The 22,456-nt window shown below is 41.7% G+C and overlaps 1 long non-coding RNA gene across 1 annotated transcript in view; it reads left to right on the top strand.

Moving 5' to 3' along the window:
* The first annotated feature begins 102 nt into the window (after window positions 1-102).
* The window catches only part of LOC121144000, a 47,245-nt gene continuing 24,891 nt past the window's right edge, over window positions 103-22,456 (top strand). Inside the window, exons 1-3 of the long non-coding RNA XR_005881330.1 lie at window positions 103-165; window positions 11,575-11,685; window positions 20,506-20,590. This is a non-coding gene — a long non-coding RNA (uncharacterized LOC121144000). The remainder of the gene's footprint in view (window positions 166-11,574; window positions 11,686-20,505; window positions 20,591-22,456) is intronic.

Below are 22,456 nucleotides of genomic sequence, written 5' to 3'. Positions count from 1 at the left end.
TTGGCCTTGTGACATCATAACACCCTTGTGGGCTCCTCACAGCCTCCTGGCCCTGTGATATCATAGCACCCCCATAGGCTCCTCACAGCACTGTTGCAGAGTGAACTGAGGACGCTCTTCCCAAGCTACCATCTCTGCATATATCCACCAATAACAGGATGCCTCGTGAGTAGAGAAATTGCCTTTGTTTTTTACCTAGAGAAGAAAACAACTGACTGCCTCCTGCTCTCTCTACTCCCTCTGCTCTCTTGCTCTCTACTCTCTTCTCTTCACCTCTACCTGTCCACTCAGCATCTTCCCTCTCCTCCTCCTTCCTCTTCCCTCCTCTCTTCTCCCCCATTTCCTCCTCTCACACATCTCCTTTCCTTTTTAGGCCTCACAATGACCCCCAATCATGCATACCTCTTTGCCTTTCCCTTTTCACTTTAGGGACCTTGGGGGCAATTTTGTGGAAAACAAGGAAAGTTTGTGAACCCCCAAGTTAAAGTCGGGGCCTCCTCAGTGATGTTTTAATACCCAATACTTCCTGTTTTCTGGGAATCACAGTTTTAGCAGGATTTTAAAAGGTGACTACTACCTGATAAATACAGTTTCCGGCCCAGAAATGGCAATCCTGGGACCAGCATGCCTAGATATCAGTGTATTAGAAACATTAGATGGGCTGAGACTATAATCCAGTGGTCAGTTGAGAGCTTGCTGGCATGTGTCAGCTCCTAGTTTAATAGACGAGACTCAAAACAAACAGAAACATGGAAGATCACTCTATAGGTCAGAGTATTCACTGTGACAGTAAGAGGACCTAAGTTCAAATCCCCTACATTAAGCCTATAACCCAGTGTTAAGAGTTTAGACAGAGGACTATAGGAGCTTGAGCTTAACTGAAATGGCAGGCTTAAGATTCAGGGACTACTTATGGATAGTACTGCTGTGATAAATACCATGACCAAAGCAACTTGGGGAGGAAAGGGTTTATTTGGCTTATGCTTCCACATCACTGTTGATCATTGAAGGAAGTCAGGACAGGAACTCAAACAGGGCAAGAGCTGATGCAGAGGCCATGGAGAGGTGCTGCTTACTGACTTGCTCTTCATCGCTTGCTCAGCCAGCTTTCTTATAGCACCCAAGACTACCAGCCCAGGGATGGCACCACCCACAGTGGGCTGGGCCCTCTTCTATCAATCACTAATTGAGAAAATGCCTCACAGGCCTGGCTGCAGCCCAGTATTAGGGAAGCATTTTCTTAACTGAGGTCTCCTCTCAGATGACTTTAGCTTTCGTCAATTTAACGTAAAACTATCACAGTGGCAGATCATCTCAAAAAGTAAGACAAAGATTCATAAAAGACATCGTACATACTCCCCTGGCCTCTGCACATACATACAACATGAGCATACATCGTGTCCGTGTGCACACACACACACACACATCCTACATTAAAAATATAAATCCAATGACAAGACATGAAAATTGCCAGCCTTGTGATCTTGAAGAAATTAGTTCTATCTAGGCCTCCTTTCCTGACACATCTAATAGATGCTGAAGATGTATCCTGCCCCCCAGGAAGCATATCAGGTGACCTGGATTCAATGACTAGAGGCAGGCGGATCTCTGTGAGTTTGAGGCCGGGCTGGACCGAGAGCCTCCAAAACAATACAGAGAAACCCTGTCTCATAAAAACCAAAAAAAAAAAAAAAAAAAAGAAGAAGAAGTAAGAGGTCTCAACAACTTCTTAGGAGTCTTGTCTTTCAGAAACTTTACACAGATTGGGGTATGAGTGTTTATAATCCCAGAAAACATAACTACCATTAATGAACTGCTCAAGAAAGGGGAAGTTGGGAGAAATGACTGTATTCTGATGATAAAATCCTGAATGGGACTAAGAGTAAAAGGCTGTCTGTTGGCAGCCCTCTAAGCAGCTAGAAGAATAGTTTTTTTTTTTGATGTAGGTAAGTGGTCTGGTCCATGTTTCCAGTGTCCTGCATTGTCCTTACAGTTACATACATGCAGTGTTTTATTTCCTCGTGCAGTTAAGGGGAGGAAATCTGCTGCTGACCCTCCCCCAACCCCTGAACTACAAAGGAAATGTGGGGAAATATTTCTACCTTAAAAATGGAACTACTGATGAGTTCTTCCCAGTATGTGTGTCAGAGAAATATCACAGAAGCTAAAGGAGACCAGCAGTGGCTTCCCAATTAGCTCCTGGTGCTGCACGTTAGGTCACCCCTACTGGCCAATTCTCTATTTTGACCCTTGGATTCATTATCTCATTGTCCTATGCATAACACAGTCAATGCTTCTGTTCCCTGAGAAACAGATAGGACTCCTCTTGCTGGTCTTACTCCCATCCTCATTGAAATCCTCTTTCTCCACCTCTCCTCTTCCCCACTACCATGTGACCCTAGACCATTACACATTCCAGCACAGCACTGTGCCCAGCTCTAGAATACCTTCCCAATCCTTCCGCATGGTGGACTTCTACATAGTCTTTGAAATCTCATCCTCCTGGCTTCTTCTGAGTCTTCACTGTACCTCAATTACAGCACTTAGATGAGCTCACAACCAGGTTCACTGTGTAGATACTCCATAGAAGCCAGATGTAGCAATGAGAAATTGATTTGACTTCAAAGACAATTGGCTTTAGTTGAAATCTCTTGTCCCTGACTTGAAGCTTTTGAACAGTTTTCTAATGAGTCAAGGGCTGTTTCCTTACTTAGTAGACCATAATACTGTCTACTTCAAAAGATTATTGTGTTGACAACATGAGATGATGATGACAAATGTAGAAAACCTGACTGAGTGTCCCCAGCATGGGGCCAATGCTGTGTATGTGACAGTGGCTGCTGGGAGGGAGTCCCTAGTTCTGCATTCTCTTCTTTTAAGAAGCTCCTTCATTGGACTGTAAGCTCCCTGAGGATAGGGTCTATTGTTCCTTGTTCATAATTGCACTCCAATACATGGCTTGGAGCCTGAATAAATATTTTAAATATTTTAAAATGAGTATCATGACAACGTTGAACTAAATGGACTTGAACTGAATCCTTTATGGTTCCCCAATGCAGAGGACAGATCTCATTTATTTTTGAAAAGAGAAAATTAGAAATTCCATTACAAAGTGATCAAAGCTGTGGTCTTGGCAGCCGAGGAAAGAAGAGGTGGCCTTCCACGATGAGTCATACATACCTCTTCCTCCATCTTCCAGGCAGCTGCCCCCACAGGGCTGCTGCCATGCTGGACAGTTCAGACTAAACACATATACATCACTGTCTCCAAACATACTGCATCACATCCGCGCAAACTCTGCAATGGGCTCCTGGGGACAGTAAAAGAGACTGAGACCACCTTGAAGTCATTAATGTTCATACCTGTCATCTTACTGTCACTCTTCCTAGAGCAGACTCAGAGAAAGTCCATGGACCAATGGCTGTATGGCAAACCCATTCTTCACATGTCGGACCCTGGATAGCTCACTAGATTCTGTTCCTAACAAGAGGGCAAATTGTGTGCCTGACACAAATTCCACTGATGAGAGTCACCTCTTGGCTCTTAATTGTTCTTCATGAGAACATTCATGATATAATGACAAGCACTTGGAGAAACTGCTGTGCAGAGAGTAATTTACTTGGATGGAAAAAGAAAAACAAATTCAATTGTTCTGGAAGAATGTCAAAGAATATCAAGAGTAGCATTCTCTCTACTTAATGTTAAGTAAATATTTATTAAAAGTCCACCATGTAGTGCCCAGGATCCTGGGGACAAGGAAATAAGACATCAGCCCAGCCTGCTTAAACTTACAGATAACTGGAAAGTCAATACAATAGACTCCAGGGTCAATACGTGCATATCAGGCCCGAAATGCAGACTGGGGGATGTTCCAGAGGAAACGCTGATGGAGGGATGGGTAACCTTGGATCTACTCCTGTGAGAACTGGCAGAGGAGAGGAAGGGTCAGAGCAAGAACCTAGAGAGAAAACAAAGGTAAGAAAGGGCGCTGGTTATGACAGCAAGGAAAGCACAGGAATGGTCACCAGAAGGTAAAGAAACAGTCTGACACTGCACATCGGGCACCAAGACCACTTTCTTAAAGCATTAAAGTTCCAACAGAGTTACTTCAAAATCCCCAGTCAAACCAAAAGTCTTCTCTAGGAGAACTGTATCTTCCATGTTCACTAAATGGAAATCACCTCTCAGTTCAAGTCCTGAACCAGGTTTAAAAAAAAAAAAACACCAACAAACCTTTAATGGCTTTCCCAAGTCTGACAAAGTATAAAAATAGAAAAAAAAGCCATGCAGGCATGGCGGTGCAGGCTTTTAATCCCAGCATTTGGGAGGCAGGTGGATCTCTGTGAGATTAAGATTAGCTTGGTCTACAAAGCAAATTCCAGGACCAGGCTATACAGAGGAACCTGTCTTGAAGGGAAAAAAAAGACAAGAAAAGAAAAACAAATACAACAAGTAAAATCCAAGCATGCTGAGATGGCTAATTTTGTGTGAGAATTTAATTAAAGCAAGATGTCTAGTTGCTTGGTCAAGCACTAGCATGGATGCTGCCATGAAGATGTCTTATAGATGTCTTGTAACTTTAGCAATGCAGCTCTCCTACACTGTGAGAATGGCCCTCATTCCATCAGGTTAGCATAGATTTCGTGTTTTTTTTCCCAGAGAGAGAATTCCGTCATGATACTTTAACATAGGAACTTTGCTTGGGTTTCCAGCCTGCTGTCTTGCCTTGCAGATTTGAAATCCATGTCTACTCTGTAATTCTTCCCTTATTCTCCAGAGAGCCCACAGACTTGTCAGCCTGGACCATGACATGAGCCAATTCCCTAAAACATATCTATGAATAGATGATAGCAGATAGAAGACAGCTAGATAAATGTATGAATAGAAGATAGATAGATAGATAGATAGACAGACAGACAGACAGACAGACAGACAGATAGATAGACAGGCAGATGGTATGTAGGTAGATAGACAGACACATAAAAAGCCCTGACTGATGCAACCAGAATTCAGAAAAATCTATTCAAGTACGCACTCTCTTTTTATTTCGCCATTTCCCCACAGCAGAATAAAATTAATCACCCTCACTTTGAAGGTGAACTGAGTGTGAACACACTCCACACATGACTAGCACACAGCTAATGTCCCACCATTGTTTCTTTTTCTCCTCCCCTGATTGATTGATAGGACAGACACAAACCCAGGGAAGAGGCATTTTTCTGCTGACCCAAGCTGCCTTCAGTGAAACCTGATCTGGAATGGGTAGTGCTAAGCAAATGAAACAGGCTTTACTGTTGGAGAATTATTGCCAGCATGATGGGTGGCTGCTCTGAAGGCAATTGCTCAAGAGTTCACCTTAGAGAAAATGTCCAGGCTCGATTTTATGTGTGTGGAAAGTAAATGCTATGACAAGGGTGGCGACATTTCGACGGGGAGAGAACTTAGCCAAGGAATTAAACATGTCAGGAGCCCCAAAAGGAAAGCCCCATTGGAGTGGAAGGTGAAAGGGGCACATTCGGAAAGCTTGACAAGAGGCACAGCAAGGGGAGGAAGGTGGCATCTGGAATGGGCTGTCAGTTTCCTCCACTCGAGCCATGGGCTGCTCTCAGTAACTCACGAGGTGGTAAGGGGTAAACAGAAGCCCGGCTCTAACGCTGTTATCACAACTGGCTTAAATTATTACCCCTCGCTTAACCGACCACATCCCAAACATGGGGAGAAGCAAAGCAGGCAGGCGCTTTTGATGGAATCTTTACCAAGGTAATTTCTCATGTTTCTGTCAGCAAAATTCCCGACATTAGGGTTATCCAAGACACAAAGACAAAAAGTGGCTGAGATAATGTCACACGGTGTACAGCTGAAACTCCAAAGCCTGCAATCTCTCAACCACAGCTTTTGTATAAAAAACAAAAAACAAAAAAAACAAGAGATGACAAAGAGGTTCACAACCTCTGACTGGTAACTCAGGGTACTAGGTTGAAGTGTGAAGTAAAATGTATCTCAGCATGAAAAGGGCCATGATTGATTAGTTATGTCTGTCAAGGGAGCCAGGTAGCTTGCAGGTGGACCAGAAATTGTCAATTCTATTCTAGCCCAATACTTCTAACACCTTGCTCCCCCTTTATATCAAAGGTCAGCAAACACAACCCAAGGGACAAATCAGGCCTCCTGTCTATTTTCATAAATAAAGTTTTATTGAAACAGAGATCTTATCATTTATTTGCATATTGTTTATAGTTAATTTTTCTCTATTACCACAAAACTGAATTGCAGAAAAGACTGTGTTGTTCACAAAGCCTAAACTAAACCCTTTCAGAAATAGCTGTTCTAAAGAGACCAAACTGAATTGAATCCAGTCAGGTAATATGGCATTCATCTAATAAGTGTCAGATACTGTATAGCTAGTTTTACATACAAGGTGTGTGTGTGTGTGTGTGTGTGTGTGTGTGTGTGTGTGTGTGTGTGTGTGTGTGTGTGAGTTCCAGAACCACCAGGACTGTTTCACAGAGAAATCCTGTCATGAAAAAACAAAAAGAAAGGAAGGGAGGAGGGAGGGAAGGATGAAAGAAAGAAAGAAAACACTATGCCTGTATCCCTGCCCAAATCTCTAGAAAGATAACCCCCTATGTGAGTCTTGGGAAATCCCTCAGGGTATTCCAATTCAAAGCCTGGATTGAGAATTGATGTTCCCAAGCATTTTAGCAGTAAGACCAAAAGATCTCCTCACCAGCACCCTTGTATTAGAAATAAAAACTGAGTCTTGCCCAGTGCCCCACTCATCCCATTGTCCTTCCTTTCTAATGAGTTGTACTTTTGGATCCAACATTGTGGGCAGCATGCCCAAATAAAACCCAGAGGGGCACAGGAGTCAAGGGGAATAAGGAGGCTCAGGGCTCTTGCCCCAGGTATGGCACGGTGAAGAGAAGAGACCGGAATCGGGATAAACAGGCTCCACTTCCTGGCTCCACCGTTGCAGGGTCCTGGGGCACCACTTACATGGATGTCTGTGTCTTTTTTATACTATGTATGTAGAGAGAACGAGAACATCCATCTCATGCAGGTATGGAGGGGTTAACTTGAATGTAAGGGAAGGTGGTGGAAAACAAGAGGGGCACTGGAGAGTGTTAGCACCTTTTCAGCAGTGGGGGCTGATAAACTCAGAGTCTGTCTGAGAAATTACTCTGCAACTAACGAGCCTCAGCCAGAGGGTCTCTGAGGACCAGCAGCTTGTGAATTCACAGTCTGATGAGTTATTATGGTTTTGACTCTGGTTCTCATAATACATTGACATCTATCTAGACTGATTCCAGAAGAGAGCCTCATCTATGCTTAGAGGGTTATACAATTCTTTTGGAAGTCCAGAAATGTAACTTATCATCAGACTCCACAGTTCCCAAGATCATTCATGGTGCAAGGTGGCCATTGTGTTCTCTCTCTCTAGGCTTGTGTCAGTCACTATGTTCCTACAGTCCCTCTGGGAGCTGAGTTATGGACTTCTCTGGAACCTCCATCCCAAAGCCCTCCATCTATCTGTGGTGACTGGTCATCACGAGCAGAAGATGTGAGTCATGAGGAGCTAGCACTCATATGCACATAAGAAGAACTCACTTATTCTTTCAACACCAAGCATCAAGAGCTACCACACAGCCACGAGTGACTTGGATTGACAATATCAAAAGAGGTTAGGGCCTTAGATCCAGAGACCGGATTCAAGATCATTATTAGTCAGAAAGCTTACGACTTACTTGCCTTATGACTCAGAAATATCTTGCCTAGACATTCCCAGTCCGGTAAAAATAGGTTTCCCCCTCAAGAAGATAATTCAAGTTTTATAAATAGATGAAATAATGAAGTTAAAAACATCTGAGGAAAGAATGTTCTCTAAGCTGGGAGTGCCTTTGATCCAAAGTAATGAAGAGAGACAGAAACTGGCACTTCCTACATGTTGCATGGAAGGATCACACACAGACATGTCACAATCGAATTAGTTAATATCTGAGCCCTGGCCTGTCTCAGGTTCTATTCCATGTCTCATAGGTTGGTCTAAAATTATAAATTATTCAATAATAATGACAATCTATAAAACAGCCACTCCATTACAGTCTCCATGAGTGTCTCTTGATAAATACTGTCATGCTCCTATGAAGGTGGAATGGCATAGAGCACAGATGGGAAAACTGGGAGCTCAAACTGAGGCTCATCTACATAAGAGCCGAGTGAGAACTGGAAGCTGTTCAGCCCCAAAGTGCATTTTTTTGCCCCCCAATCATGGGGCATGTCTTTCTGTGTGCTGTGAATATATGCTTCTCTTATTGATTGGTGAATAAATGTTGATTGGCCAATACCCAGGCAAGACATATAGGTGGGGCTACCAGACTAGGAATGCTGGGAAGAGGACACAGGTAGAGAGTCACTAGGGAGATGCCATGTAGCCACCGAAGGAGTATAGGTCCAGGCACTCTCCAGTAAGCCAAGACTACATAGAGATACGTAGATTAATAGAAATGAGTTAATAATTAAGAGAGAGCTAGCCAATAAGAAGTCTGAGCCACTGGCCAAACAGTTTATAATTAATATAAGGCTCAATGTGTTTATTTGGGACTAAAGGGCTGCAGGACCAGGTAAAACGGAAACTTCCATTTTCAAATGACACCCAACTTTTGGCACCTATGTCCACATAAATCCTGAGAGAGCTTGGGAAGGGATTCTAATCACAAAAGAACAGAGGCAAGCACAGCTTCTTGATAGCAGCATTTTCTCGTGTGGGCTCTGTTTGCTAGAGGCTTTAAGAGAGGATTCCTGACTCAGCATTAGCAGCAAAAACTGCATGGTTCTTTTAAGAGGCTTTGTTACCAAACAGCTAAATGGTGTTTATGGGCAACCATTGGCAAAGTTCTTGAGAAATTACTCTGCAACTAACTGGAGCCTCAGCCAGAGGGTCTCTGAGGACCAGCAGCTTGTGAACCTGGAAACTCCATAGAGTTATGGCAATAAACATGGCTTCCACCAGATTCTCTGAAAAGAAGCTAGATAGACTCTCAGAAGGCTAAGGAATAGGGTGGGGCCAGTTGCCACTTGAATTTTAGTCATGCAGTTCAGCAGATTAAAACTCCTGTGGTCAGAAAAAGATAGAGATACACAGTAAGACTGATTCAGAGGGAAAAACCTCTAAATGGTTTACTGTGTGTTTAAAATATATGTAGGCTTGGAGAGAGAAAAGAATAAAAGGACAGAGAAAGTCCTTAAAAAAGAAACAGAGTAGCTGAGTTTGGTGTCACAATCCCAGCACTGCAAAGGCAGAAGCAAGAGGATCTCTGTGATTTCAAGGCCAACTTGGTATCCAGACTGAGTTCTAGGACAACCAAAGTATACAGAGAAACCCTGCCTCAAAAAATAAAATTAAAAAATAGAGTAATAAAAAAGCCATCTAAGCCAAGCATTTCTGGCACACGCCTTTAATCCCAGCACTCGGGAGGCAGAGGCAGGCAGATCTCTGTGAGTTCTAGTCCAGCCTGGTCTACAGAGTGAGTGCCAGGACAACCTCCAAAGCAATAGAGCTAAACCCTGTCTCAAAAGACCGAGGGAAAAAGCCATGTAAAGATGAAAACTACACAGAGTGTCTGGGTATTATATGTTATTGTGTTGTCTTTTAATTGTTGGATTGCTGAGGAAGAAGAAACAATTGCTAAAAGACATTTTATTATAAATGCTGTTGGATTAATCCAACTTATACATTTTGAAAATGCCTTCACCTCAAAATTTAAGTCTAAGGACATGTTACATTGGAAAAGAGGTTCTACTTTTATTTCTACAGAAGATAAAAAGCTGTGGATTCCTTCCAGACTAATATTGTTTGATCAAGCAAGAACTCCTGAAGCAGTGGCCCAGGAGATCCAACATCCAAAACATCTGAGACTATGTAGCTTCAGACTACTACAGCCAGTATTTTGACAGGTTTCTGGATTTTCTCAGGATTCCTTTGGGATTAACAGTGCCCCCAAACAGCAGGAAGCAGTTTGGAGAGAACTATGCAGACATTCCCAAATATTGTTTATAAATGTTTGTTTTCATTTAAATGGCATTGGTTATAAGTGGTTAATGTTCACAGTCAATCTCCTTCTTAAGGAAAAAAAGGAGGATATGATATAGAAATGAATACTTTGTATTAGTATGGGATTTTTGCTTCTTCACGCAAATTTAAGGTCAATTTTGTCATATTTCTACTCTTGTTTAGGTATTGTGCCTATACATCTCTTTTAAAAATGTAATGTACAATAAAATACAGATTATAGATAGTAACCTGTAGTAGTTAAAACTTAGTTAAATTTTCTAGATATACAGAGATATATTTCAAATGAATAGGTATTCTTCAAAACCTTTCAAAGACCTTCAGAATATGGCATTTAAAATGATATATTATGGTTTTTCATGACAAAGAGACACAACTGCTCCTGGAAATACCAATTATGTCAGAGAGGAAGATGGGTTTGCCTTTGACATGGAAAGACTAACCATTTGGGCAAGAAACTGCTCTTTCCTGGACTGTTTGACTGTATGCTGTATAAACTGGACATGAAGGACCCACAGGAAAGTGACTGCTGAACTTGCCAAAATAAGATTGGACAGTCCTTCAGGGTTCCTGCTTCATGAAATAGTCTGCCAGACATTCTGCAGGACACAGAGAAAAATGAGTAACAAACTGCCAATACAGGCAGGACAGTTTCAAATTTCCTGCTTCACTGAGAAGTCTGCCAAACACTTTAGGCCTATAAGTTAAAAATGGATGACCCAACGTTACAGAGGAACTTTGGGTGACCATCCAGGCAGTGACAGTTTCTGTTAATTCTAGAGTTTATATATTATCCTTCTGAGGTCTTTGATGGAGTTGAAGACAGATAGTTATCGTTTTCCTTAGTTATGATAAAAACTACGCTACATATAAAACTTTATACTTTAAATTTTGCCAAATGTTAATGGGCTAAATATTGTTAACTATAGTTCTTGTTTGATAGTTGTTTTATTATATATAATTTTACTATGTTAAAGTTAAAACCTTTCTTTTTATTTAGACAGAAAAGAGGAGATGACAGGTCATGTCTTTCTGTCTGCTGTGAATATATGTTTCTTTTATGGGTTGGTGAATAAAGGCTTATTGGCCAGTAGCCAGGAAGGAAGTATAGGTGGGGCTACTAGACTAAGAATGCTGAGAAGAGAACACAAAAAGAGAGTAGCCACAGAAGGAGTAACAGGTCTGAGTGTTCTCCAGTAAGCCAAGACTGAATGGAGATACATAGATTAATAGAAATATGTTAATAATTAAGAGAGAGCTAGTCAATGAGAAGCCTGAGTCATTGGTCAATCAGTTTATAATTAATATAAGCTTCAGTGTGTTTATTTGGAACTAAAGGGTTGTGGAACTAGGCAGAACAGAAACTTCTGTCTTCATCCCAAACTGTAACTTCCCAGAACTTTAACTTTTCTGAGCTCAAAGTACAGAAACACAGGCTTGAACTTAAAGTTTTGGGGTTTCTGATCTGTCATAAATTTGCATTTCTGTCTTAACATGTCCCACAGAATAAGAAATGGAACCAAATGGCCAAGGCTGAGCTAGCTCCTTGGAGTTCCAGGGTATTGGACATCCACTCTACCAAGAAACTGAGAAGAATCCACAGGCAAAGATGCCAGGTTAGCCTTGTGCCTGGCAACTTGTTCATCACATATCCACTGGGTACCCAATGCTATGAATTAGATTAATTCTCTATTTTATAGGAAATGGAGACCCACAGTCTAGAATGATTTAACCAAGGTCACTTAGCAAGGATGTGACAAGATTTGGAGTAGAACAACAATTTATCTTTCCTATTAGGTTGAAATTCTTTGAGGTCAAGAGCATATTTTGATATATTTGTTTTCCTAGCACTTATCCCAATGCCTGGAACAGACAGAGCTTTAATAATTGGAAGATCATGTTCCTCTTTGACACTAATAATAACCATTCAAGTATGTGGTTGGCATCAGAATAAATGCTGTATTTTGCATTATTTTTCACTGTTCAAAATGAATCTAAGAAATACGTTTTAGATTCTCTTTGTGTTTGTGTGTGGTCCATGCCTGTAGGTGTCAGTGCTTGTGGAAACCAGAGGAGGGTGTTGAGTGTCTTCTCCCATCACTCTGTGCTTAGTTGCCTTGGGACAGCATCTCACTAAACTAGAGGCTAGCTGTTTTCGCTCCCAGAATCTGCTTCCAACATCCTCGACTGCAGTCTTACATGTGTGTGCAGCCAGGCCCAGATTTTTACATGGGTGCTGGGAATTCAAACTCAATTCTCCACACCTGCAGAGCAAGTGCTTTCATCCACTGAGACATCCTCTTGCCCCTTTTATGTACTTTGAAGATAAAGAAACCTATTTGGAGAGACCAGGGTTAGGTTGTTAGCACAGAGAAAATTTAAGTCTAGGCTCCAACACTGTATGATACCCAAGAGTCCAGTGTCAGGGACTTCCCAGGATGCATGCTCCAGGTACCATCATCAGGGCTTTTGTGAGTACCCATCTACCATGAAATATGAGAAGCTGGGGCTTTCAGGTCAGAACTGTGTTTTCCAGTGTTTTCCCAGTATCCTGGGTCTCCCAGAGTCTGAACCATGAATTATTCGAGCTCAGTGTTCCTTGTGAACTACGTTTGTTCCGGATGCATGCTGAGAGCCAGCTGGCTGCCGCCACAGCTCAGATGTCACCTGGTGCTTTCTTGTGAAATAGGTGAATAAATCATATGCACAGTGAAGCCAGACTGTGCCTGTCTGGGTCTGTATCTGATAAGGGGCTCCCAGCAACAGCTGACTTGTGTTCCATTTTCTGCATTGCTAACTGTGGGAAGCGTGATAAGAATCATCAGATTTCAAAATGGGAAAGCCCATCCAATCTCTTGCTTTACAGGTCAAGGGACCTGCAGTCTTGGACTAGCATACTGGGTTACAAGACATGGAAATCCATTGAATTTAGCAGAGGGTGATGTATAGTAAGTATGGAAGAGCAGTGTGGAGAATTGCAGGAGCTAAGGAACTGGGAAGTCTTCCCTCTTGTGGTAGACACAGAGCTGTACCACCCAGATCCCATTCCAAGAAATCCTAAGGTTCATCTGAGGGCAGCAACAGACGGCTCACTCAGTTTCTGCCTTAGCTATACAGACATACGCGACTCAAGATCACAGCATAGAATTTCCAGCTAGCACACAGTGATCTAGTTATTTCAGCCCAATCAGGGACTCTAATGGGCATCACCTGCTGGGTTGGCTTAAACCATCAGACCTTGTCACAATTCTACTTTTCCATGTCCCAAATACTATCTTTGCCTACTCCCTTTGGCAGGAGTCAACCTCTAATACATTTCTTGAACCCCAATTCTACACATATCTCTTTTGGATACCTCAACTGTAAAACTCTGACTCCCTCTTGCTACATTTCTTGGCCTGTCTCCTCCACTTAACAGACTCTAGTCTATAACCACCTTTGATTTTTCTTCTTGTATCTAACCCACACTGGAAACCTGAGTGCCTGTGTCAGTACCAGGGTTAGTCGTATTTTCCAAACTGGCTATAGTAACATCTCCAGTCCTCTAGTTTTCCCAGGAACTGACCACTCCCTATTAAACTGCCTTGCTTACTATAGCTCTTTGAGATAACAAGCTTTATTTGACCCATAATAGCACTGAGCTTGAGGAAGGACTGTCACAGAATGCCGTTGGCTAAATTAGTGAGCCCTGTGTTCTCTTGAGCCAGCTACCTCTCCACTTTGACAGTTATCACCTCGTCTTCTAAAACAACGATAATGGTATCCTCTTCATGGTTTGCTGAGGAGCTTAAATGAGATAACTATATGTGCTAAAGACCAGCTGACCCCCTTCCTCTGGAGTTATGGAATCAGCGAAGGTCAAGGTGGTGCAGGAGAGACAATAAAGGTGTTGAAAGGGTGTGAATAGAGGCTCTGTGAGCTAGACATTTGGGGACATCCTCCTGGTAGAAGCACACTCAAAACTGGCTCTGAAGGGTAAAGTTGAATTGTGCCAGCATGTAAGTGGACTCTGAATTCACAATGAAGCAACAGTGATCATATGTATCATCCCACTTATGAGAGACCCTGTGCTGATGAGTGACCCTTTCCGGAAAGTATTTTAGGTTACAAAGTCCCAGGACTTGGCACAAGCGCTACTTGCCTATATAAAGCACTATTTTCCCATCATAAAGCTTTGGTCTCCCCATGTGTAAGGTAGGAAGCTTGAGAGCTGAGCCCTGCTTCTGAGATCCATGCAAGTTACTTCTATCCCCGGCATCCATACATATAACATTAGGATATTCACAAAGAATTATACCCATAGCTCACTTGCATGGCCTCTATGTGGACACCTCCATGTGGTGTTAGCAAAGCCCTAAGAGGCTAATGTTTAGACAGTAAGAAGTACTTCTACTACATGACACACTGTGTAACATGTTTTTAATGACCTACACAGATTAATACAAGGATTTGTGTACCATAAACAAACAAAGAAACAAACAGACAAACTGGATGCAGGGGAACTGCTCACTCCTCTGTAAAAGATCTTCCCCAAACACCATTGGATGCTAAAGAGCTGCATGTGAATAGTCCCAGCCCTGGTGGCCCAGTACTTCTCTTCCTGACATATGCGAGCTCCTGGATCTCTGACAGATTCTAGGACAGATTGCACACTAGAATGGCAGGCCACTAGGGTATGATCTGAGTGGTACTGAGGCATGCATATCTAGGAGGTGGAAAAACCTCATTGGGACACAGAATCTTGGGACCCCAGGAACCATGGAGATGCTGACAGAGACAGGCAGACCTTCTTCATACCAAGTATTCCCAGGAAGCCTGAAAAACCCAGAGAACAGAAGGCATGTCATTGTTAATTAACATGTGCTTCATACTGGGACTGCTAGGCAGGCAGGGGACAGCCTGGGGCCCTGGACAAGCCTCAGCACATGAATTCCCTCTGTAGACCTTGAAGCACAGCTGAGTTTGAGGATGCCCAAGGCTGTTTGTATCCTGAGCCTTTTCAGATTACATTACCAAGCTATGACCCCTGCATTCCTTACTCACGAGGCCAACTATGGGACTAACAGTCTGACCAGACACTTGTCAACATTTGCTTCTTCACACTAGCTTAGAAGGCTCTTTTCCTCTTCTCTTCATGGGAGCTTCCTACACTCTCTGGAAGACCGTTCTTTCATCCAGGTTCCCCTGAAAGCTCAAGAGAGAAGCAGCCAGAGAGAGACCCCCACTTCCATAACTCTGTCACCTTGAGTTTCTTTCTCAAGCACACAAACAAAAATGTTTGGTTGGGGCAGTGCGCTGTTTCCAGTGCACACTGTGTGAGCCCCTGAGCAGCAGGCTCTGCCTTCGGGCTGGCCATCCTGAAGAACAGGAGTAGCTCTCAGCACTCCAAAGTTGCCCATGCTGCTGTTGGACAGCTCTTGTTGGAAATGTATTCCTGTTTTTACCCAAAGGCAAGAGCTTCTAACTCGAGTCCTACGTAATAATATTCCTCTCCAGACAAGCATGCCAGCCCTTCAGATATTCCCACTCAGTGGCCACGCCCCCATCAGGTCTGCTCCCCAAATGCGTTCTTTCTTTTCATCTCAATTGTACTTTGTGAAACATCACTTTTATTTCTTGGAATCTTTTGTTGTTGTTAATTTAGTATTTTGAGAATTTTATACATGAGTACTGTATTTATATCATACCCCTCCTTTTCCCCCTCCCAACTCTGGCCATGTTCCCACCTCCCTCTCAAATTATTTACCTCTTCTTAATTATATATATATATAATATGTATTTATATGTGTGTGTGTGTATTATGTATAAAAGATTAAAGAAAATATAAGGTGGAACATAATTAGTGCCAAGTAGTTCTGGTAGATAGCATGTCCTCAAATAAACGTGTTTTTTTTCCACATGGCTAAATGAATGAGTAAATGGAGGCTTTGCATGCCATAGGTCAGGGTACAATAATGTAGTGATCTCTCTTATACGGGTTAGAAGTTTATGTGGTCAATCTATGTCAGTATAGCTTAGAACTTCACTTATAGTGCTGATCAGGTAAGACATGCATCACCCCTGCTCCAGTAGCTCCTGAGATTGTCACTGAACCCAAATGACAAAACAAATGTAATAAATAGTATGAGTGAACTCACAAGTCACTTAGCCGAGTTCATCAGGTCAAGCAATTGATAGGAGCCCACAGGAATAAGGATTCCAAATGGCAGGGAGTTGATGGGGTCAGCCAGAATGAGAAATAAAGAAAACAAAAGCAAAAGCTGGGACAAAGAGGTATTGCATAAGCTGACAGCTTATGTCAAGCAAGTTTGGTAAGAAGTACAGCATCATACATACTACTTGCAGGGAGGAAACGGGCAATGAACAGCAGAAAACGAAATCAGACAATGTTGGCAAAGAGAACACAGGATACCTCAGACAGAGTTGCCTTAGGACACAAAACCACAGCCCTTCATGGGAGAAAGTCAGATTCCCAGGAACTTAAAACTTATCTCTTCTGAGACCCTGACCCCAGTCCCAACCCCAACCTTGCCAAGTCTGCCCTGGGCAAGGACACAGATCTAGCATCCCCTTTGTCCTTTCACCAGGGACCATGAAGAAAAGACTCTGAGAAAACCTTAGATTAGTCTGGCTCCCAACAAACAAAAAAGGACTTCATGTGGAAGAGGTGTTACATTGAAGAATTGTGTGTGTGTGCATGTGTGTGCGTGTGTGTGTGCGTGTGTATGTGATATATGATACATATGCTAAATGAGGATTATGTAAGTTTTGTTATATACCATATATATACCAATGACATACATATATTAACATATATATAATAGCATACCATATATTCTAATTATTATACAGACCAGAAATTCATAAGTTTCATAGGTGACAATAAATATATTACATACCTTCCACAAATTCATACCAAATCTTAAGCAATATATAAAGTTTACGTTCAATATAACTAAGGTTATTTCTTACCATACAATATGTCACAGCTAGAGTTGAACTGCAGGAATCATATGGCCACTGTTCCCAGAGGACCCCCTGAGGAAAATAAACACACAGAAAAGTGGGCAGGGGTAAGGGAGCAGACAAACAGTAGAGACTAAGGGTCCTCCCTATATAAAATCAGTAAGATAATTCTAAACTTTCTATGGAAGTACAATGCCCTCATCCAGCAAGTATAAACTGAAGAGAGAATGGAGTACAAGAAGCTAAGTAATTATGTTATTTATAAATACACATTAAGTAGAGTGAGCATATTGTGGAAGTGGGGGCAGACAACCAAACAACAGAATAAAACAAAATTCCAAACATAGACACACAATAAAAGATCACATGATTGGCCTAGTTATCACAGTAGAGAAAGGGTTAGTGCTGAATTAGTTGCTATTAACATAGAGACAATGAACCTTAAATTCCAATATACACAAATTCAATTCCTGTTGAATCCCATAGGTTTAAATGTAACAGGTGAATAACTAATAACAAAGCTTATTGAGCAACATATAAACCTAGGGTAAGCATATGTTTCTTAAGCAAAATACACATTTGACTTTAGTAACAGTCAAAAATTATGCTCCTTGAAAGAGTGCCTGAGGCTGGAGAATTGACTCAGCAGTTTTGAGCACTGGCTGTTTCGTTTGTTTTTTCCAGAGGACCCAGGTTCAATTCCCAGCACCACATGGTGCTCACCACTGTCTATAACTCCAGCTCCAGGGGATCTGACACCTCCCCAGGCAGCAGACACACAGGTGTTACACAGACATATATGCAGGCAAAATATACACATAAAATAAAATTAAAGTCAGAATGAAAATTTTAAAGATGCCTTTAAATTAGTTTTTAGAAAAGAAGAATGGTCCAGGGAGATGGCTTAGTCAATAAAGCACACGGTACAAAGCATGGGGACCTTAGTTCAGGTTCTCGGCACTCATAAAAAGACAAGAATGATAGCATGAACCTGTAGTCCCAGAGCTAGACAGAGGGAAAAGCAGGAGGATTCCCCAGAGCTCATTGACTAGCCAGGATGGCTAACTGGGTGAGCTCCAGCTTGTGTGAGAGAACCTGTCCCCCCCCCAAAAAAAACAAACAAGTAAGATGGAGAGAGAAAAAACTGACATCAATCCCTAGCCTCAATATGAACACTCACACACATACGTACAGAAACTATACACACACACACACACACACACACACAATAGTAAAAGAGTAAGGAGGGTTATTTAAATTATACATATTTTAAAAACCAACTTTTCATTAAAACATCTGAACTCCCAGAAATCAATAAGATTGAGACACATAATGGAAAATTTTAATAGTCAAAATACTTAAGGAAGTATTTCATAATAGGTCCAGATAGCCAACAATCATGTGTTTAACATCAGGAAATACACATTAAAACCACAATGAGACGTCACTGAATATCCACAAGAATTAATAAACAAAAACCAAAAAGGAATAAGAAACCTTACAATCCTAAGCATTGCAGAGAGCGTGTGTAGAGGAGCCAGGGCTTCTGCACCACTGATACTGATGTAAACTGATACAGCTCTGTAAAACTGGAAGCATCTGTTAAGGCTAAGAGATGCAGAGACCACGACTGTCTTAGTTAGGATTTCTATTGCTCTGAAGAGACACCATGACCCTGGCAATTCTTATAAAGGAAAAATATTTAATTGGGGTCATTTACACTTTCGGAGGTTTAGTCCATTATCACCATGGTGTGACATGATGGTATGCAGGTAGACATGGTGCTGGAGAAGGAGCTAAGAGTCCTACATATGGATTGTAAGTGGCCTGAGACACAGGGTGTGGCTTGAGTAATTATGAGATCTCAAACCCTGCCTCCACAGTGACACACTTCCTCCAACAAGACCATACTTACTCCAACAAAGTCACACCTCCTAATAGTGTCACTCCCTATGAGATTTTGGGGACAATTACATTCGAACTACCACAAAGACCAAAACAGTTCAACATCTAGATAACATGTAGTGAAAGGCATGTTATCCAAGGATGCTCAAAGCAACTTTATCATTAATAACCAGACTCTGAAGATGCCCCAAACACCCCCATACACATAGAATTGATGCTGTACAACACTGAGAAACATTACACTACTGTTCTGCCTCATGCATGTCCCCAATTCCATGATGTAATAAGACAAAGAAGCTCAATACAAGTGAGTCACAATTGTGTTATCCTATTTTAATGAATTATACAAGCACCCATGTGAGTCAGTGTTGAGAGAATCCATTAGTGTACACATTTATAGAAAGGTTGTTTTGGAGGGAAACGAGGGCACCTCTGAGGTGCTCTGTTAGAGTTCTCTTGAGTATAAGATGGTTACACAACTATATACATTTGTAAAAATTTATCAAATTAAAGGCTTAAGATGGATGGCAATAAAAAAGACAGGATGTTTGGGCTGGAGATGACTCAGTGGTTAAGAGTACATACTGCTCCCCCAGAGGACTGGGGTTCAGTTCCCAGCACCCATGTCAGATGACTCATGTCACCTGTAACTCCAGCTCCAGGGGGTCTAATGCCATCTTCTGGACTCAATAGACACCTTCATTCATGTGCATATGCACACACACACACATACACACACACACACCTAAAAATAAACAAGCCTTTAAAAGAAGAAGAGGTTAATTAAAATCCAAATTCCACACACATTTATTTTTAACATTCTAGAATATAAAAATCTATTTGTGGGTTATCTCACTATTAAACATGTGACTTGCAAAAAATGACAGTAAATACTGATTTATACTCTATATAAGTCTTCTATAAATAATATGCCATGATCATTTTCCCATTCAATAAACTGTGCACTGTCACATGAAAACAAATGCTTTGTGTGAAACATGTTGACATCAGATCAGCTAAAGAGTGCTCTATGGTTGTGCATAAAGGAATGAACAGGGAGCAGCAGAGAAAATGGCTCTCCCAGAACAGTGGACACCTCTTGGGGAAGTACATACATAAGCAAAGATGTTTCACGAGGGTTTCTCAAAAGTTATTGGTCCTCTGGCTCAGGAAGGTTTTCCTACCATCTCCTGTTTGCCACATTCTTACTAACACATTAAATACTTACAAGTGACAACTGGTCAACTCTGAAGACCAATACCTCCTACCACCAATTTTCATTTTTTGTACAATCAACAATGAAAATATATAAAATTATTTTAAAATGAAAACGATGGAGAAAACATGGGGAAATCTTTGGTGAGAAACACTTGGGAAACTGTTGAACAAAGTCATTAACTAGCTATGCCTCTCCTCCAAAGTGCTCAGTTGTGGGTTTTATCTAAGTCACATGTTACAGGCATTAGTGACAAAAATAGTGATTGTGAGTATTTTATAGTTTCATTAATTATAGCATATTCAAATATACTTATATTTCACTAATCAATTTGTGCACATTTGTACAGGAATAAAAGGAGGGGCTTCCATGACATTTACAGGAAGTTGAATACAAACCCAAATGTGTACATTTATGGAAGCAGCACCTATCAGGTATGTCTTTGTGATGGATGCCAGGAGAGGGCACCATACCCAATGTCACTGAAGTAACAGAGGCTTATGAGCTGTCATGTGGGTGCTGGGAACTGAATCCTGGTCCTCTAGAAGAACAACCAGTGTTCTTAACTAGTGAGTCATTTCTCCAATGCTCTCTTTAAAATTTTTAATTATGTATATGATATGGGGTGGCCTAGGGAACTTTACACATAAATACAGGTGCCTACAAAGTCCAGAAGAGTGTGTTAGATCCCCTATAGCTGGAAATACAGGTGTTGTGAGTCACCTAACATAGTGGTGGGAACTGAACCCAGGCCCTCTGCAGAAATAGTATGTACTGTTAACTACTGAGCCATCTCACTAGGCTATATGAATCATGCTTTCAGAAGCAGGTTTCCAAGGACATCCATGTTAACCACAAACCACAATTACACAGTTCAACATTCTTCCTTAAGTGTCTTGGTAAGAGCTAGAAGGTTCTATGTGTTCGGCTGAAGCAAACTGAATGAAAAGGTTATTCACACAGACTCTATCCTAAAGAGAGAAAGGGAGGGTAGAAGAGTATCAGAAACCTCAGAAGGGGACAGCACAGATGCAAAGTGTGGAGAGACAGAAGCATAACCTAGTAAAAGGTTGCAAACTGTACTCGGCTTCAACAGTGTGGCTCCCAAGTTGGGAACAGGAATCACAAGATTCATCCAAAAGGTAAGCTGGACGTCTCTGGTAAGAACTAACAGTCTTACCTGAAGGACAGGCCAAGAGTTCTCACAAACCTAAAGTCCACTGGGAGGTTCTGATGGGACAGTGGCTCCTACAAAGAGAGCCCCCAGCAGAGACAAGGTCTTTTTTTCTTTTTTGGTACTCTTCCTGGTGTTTTCACTTTTGAATGCACTTTACAGGTTTTATTTCTCATCAAAGGCTTTCCTTTATTGTGTAATCAATTTCTCAAAAATTCTAGCATCTATAAAGAACCCAAAACTTTAAATACCCCCCATCAAATCCACTCAATAAATAGGCAAATGAGTTAAACATTTACAATACTCAAAGGAAGAAATACAAAGGGCCAAACATATGGATAACTCAAGCCCATCATCTCAGCACTCCAAAAATGAAAGTGAGAAATAAGGATTTCAAAGCCAGCCTCAGCTGTACAGGGAGCTCCAGGCCAGCTTGGGCTACACAAGATTATTTTAAATAAAGAGCAAGCAAAAACGTGATCAATAAATACAGAAAAAGTGCTTAGCACATATCAGGGGATTCTAATTGAAATTACTCAGAGATTGCATCTTACTTCAACTGGAATGGTTATCATCATGAAACAGCCAACAACAAATGCTGGTGAAGATGCAGGGAAAGATGGCCTCTTATACACTACAGGTCTCTGTGCCCCGGAAATGCTCATGACAGTGTAAAATGGTGCAACTACTATGGAAATCAATGTGGAGGCTCCTCACAGAACTGAAATAGAACTGTGGCATGATCCAGATGGGCCAATATCTGAAGGAATCAAAATCAGCAATCCCAGAAATGAGCATCCATGTATCCTGCAGCACTGCTCATGATAGCTGAGATATGAAACATCCTACACAACCATCCGCAATGAATGGATGAATTAATGAGGAAGACGTACTGTATACACAGCATGGAGTTTTGCACAGCCATGAAGAATGACATGATGACATCTGCAGGAAAATGGATGGTGACACTTGGCTAAAACTAGTCAGAGAATAAGGACAACCTGGGAGGGCTCGGAGTCTGCACTCTCCTCGCTGTCAGACACTGGACTCTACACTAGACTGGGAGCATCAAAAGAAGCTCTTCTCTCCTCAACAATCACAAAGTGGGAGACTCAGAAGACAAAAG

Source organism: Mesocricetus auratus, unplaced genomic scaffold (assembly GCF_017639785.1).
Source record: "Mesocricetus auratus isolate SY011 unplaced genomic scaffold, BCM_Maur_2.0 Super-Scaffold_100014, whole genome shotgun sequence".
Taxonomy (NCBI): domain Eukaryota; kingdom Metazoa; phylum Chordata; class Mammalia; order Rodentia; family Cricetidae; genus Mesocricetus; species Mesocricetus auratus.
Note: the sequence above shows the minus strand (reverse complement) of the source record. Positions and strands in the feature narration are given on the sequence as shown.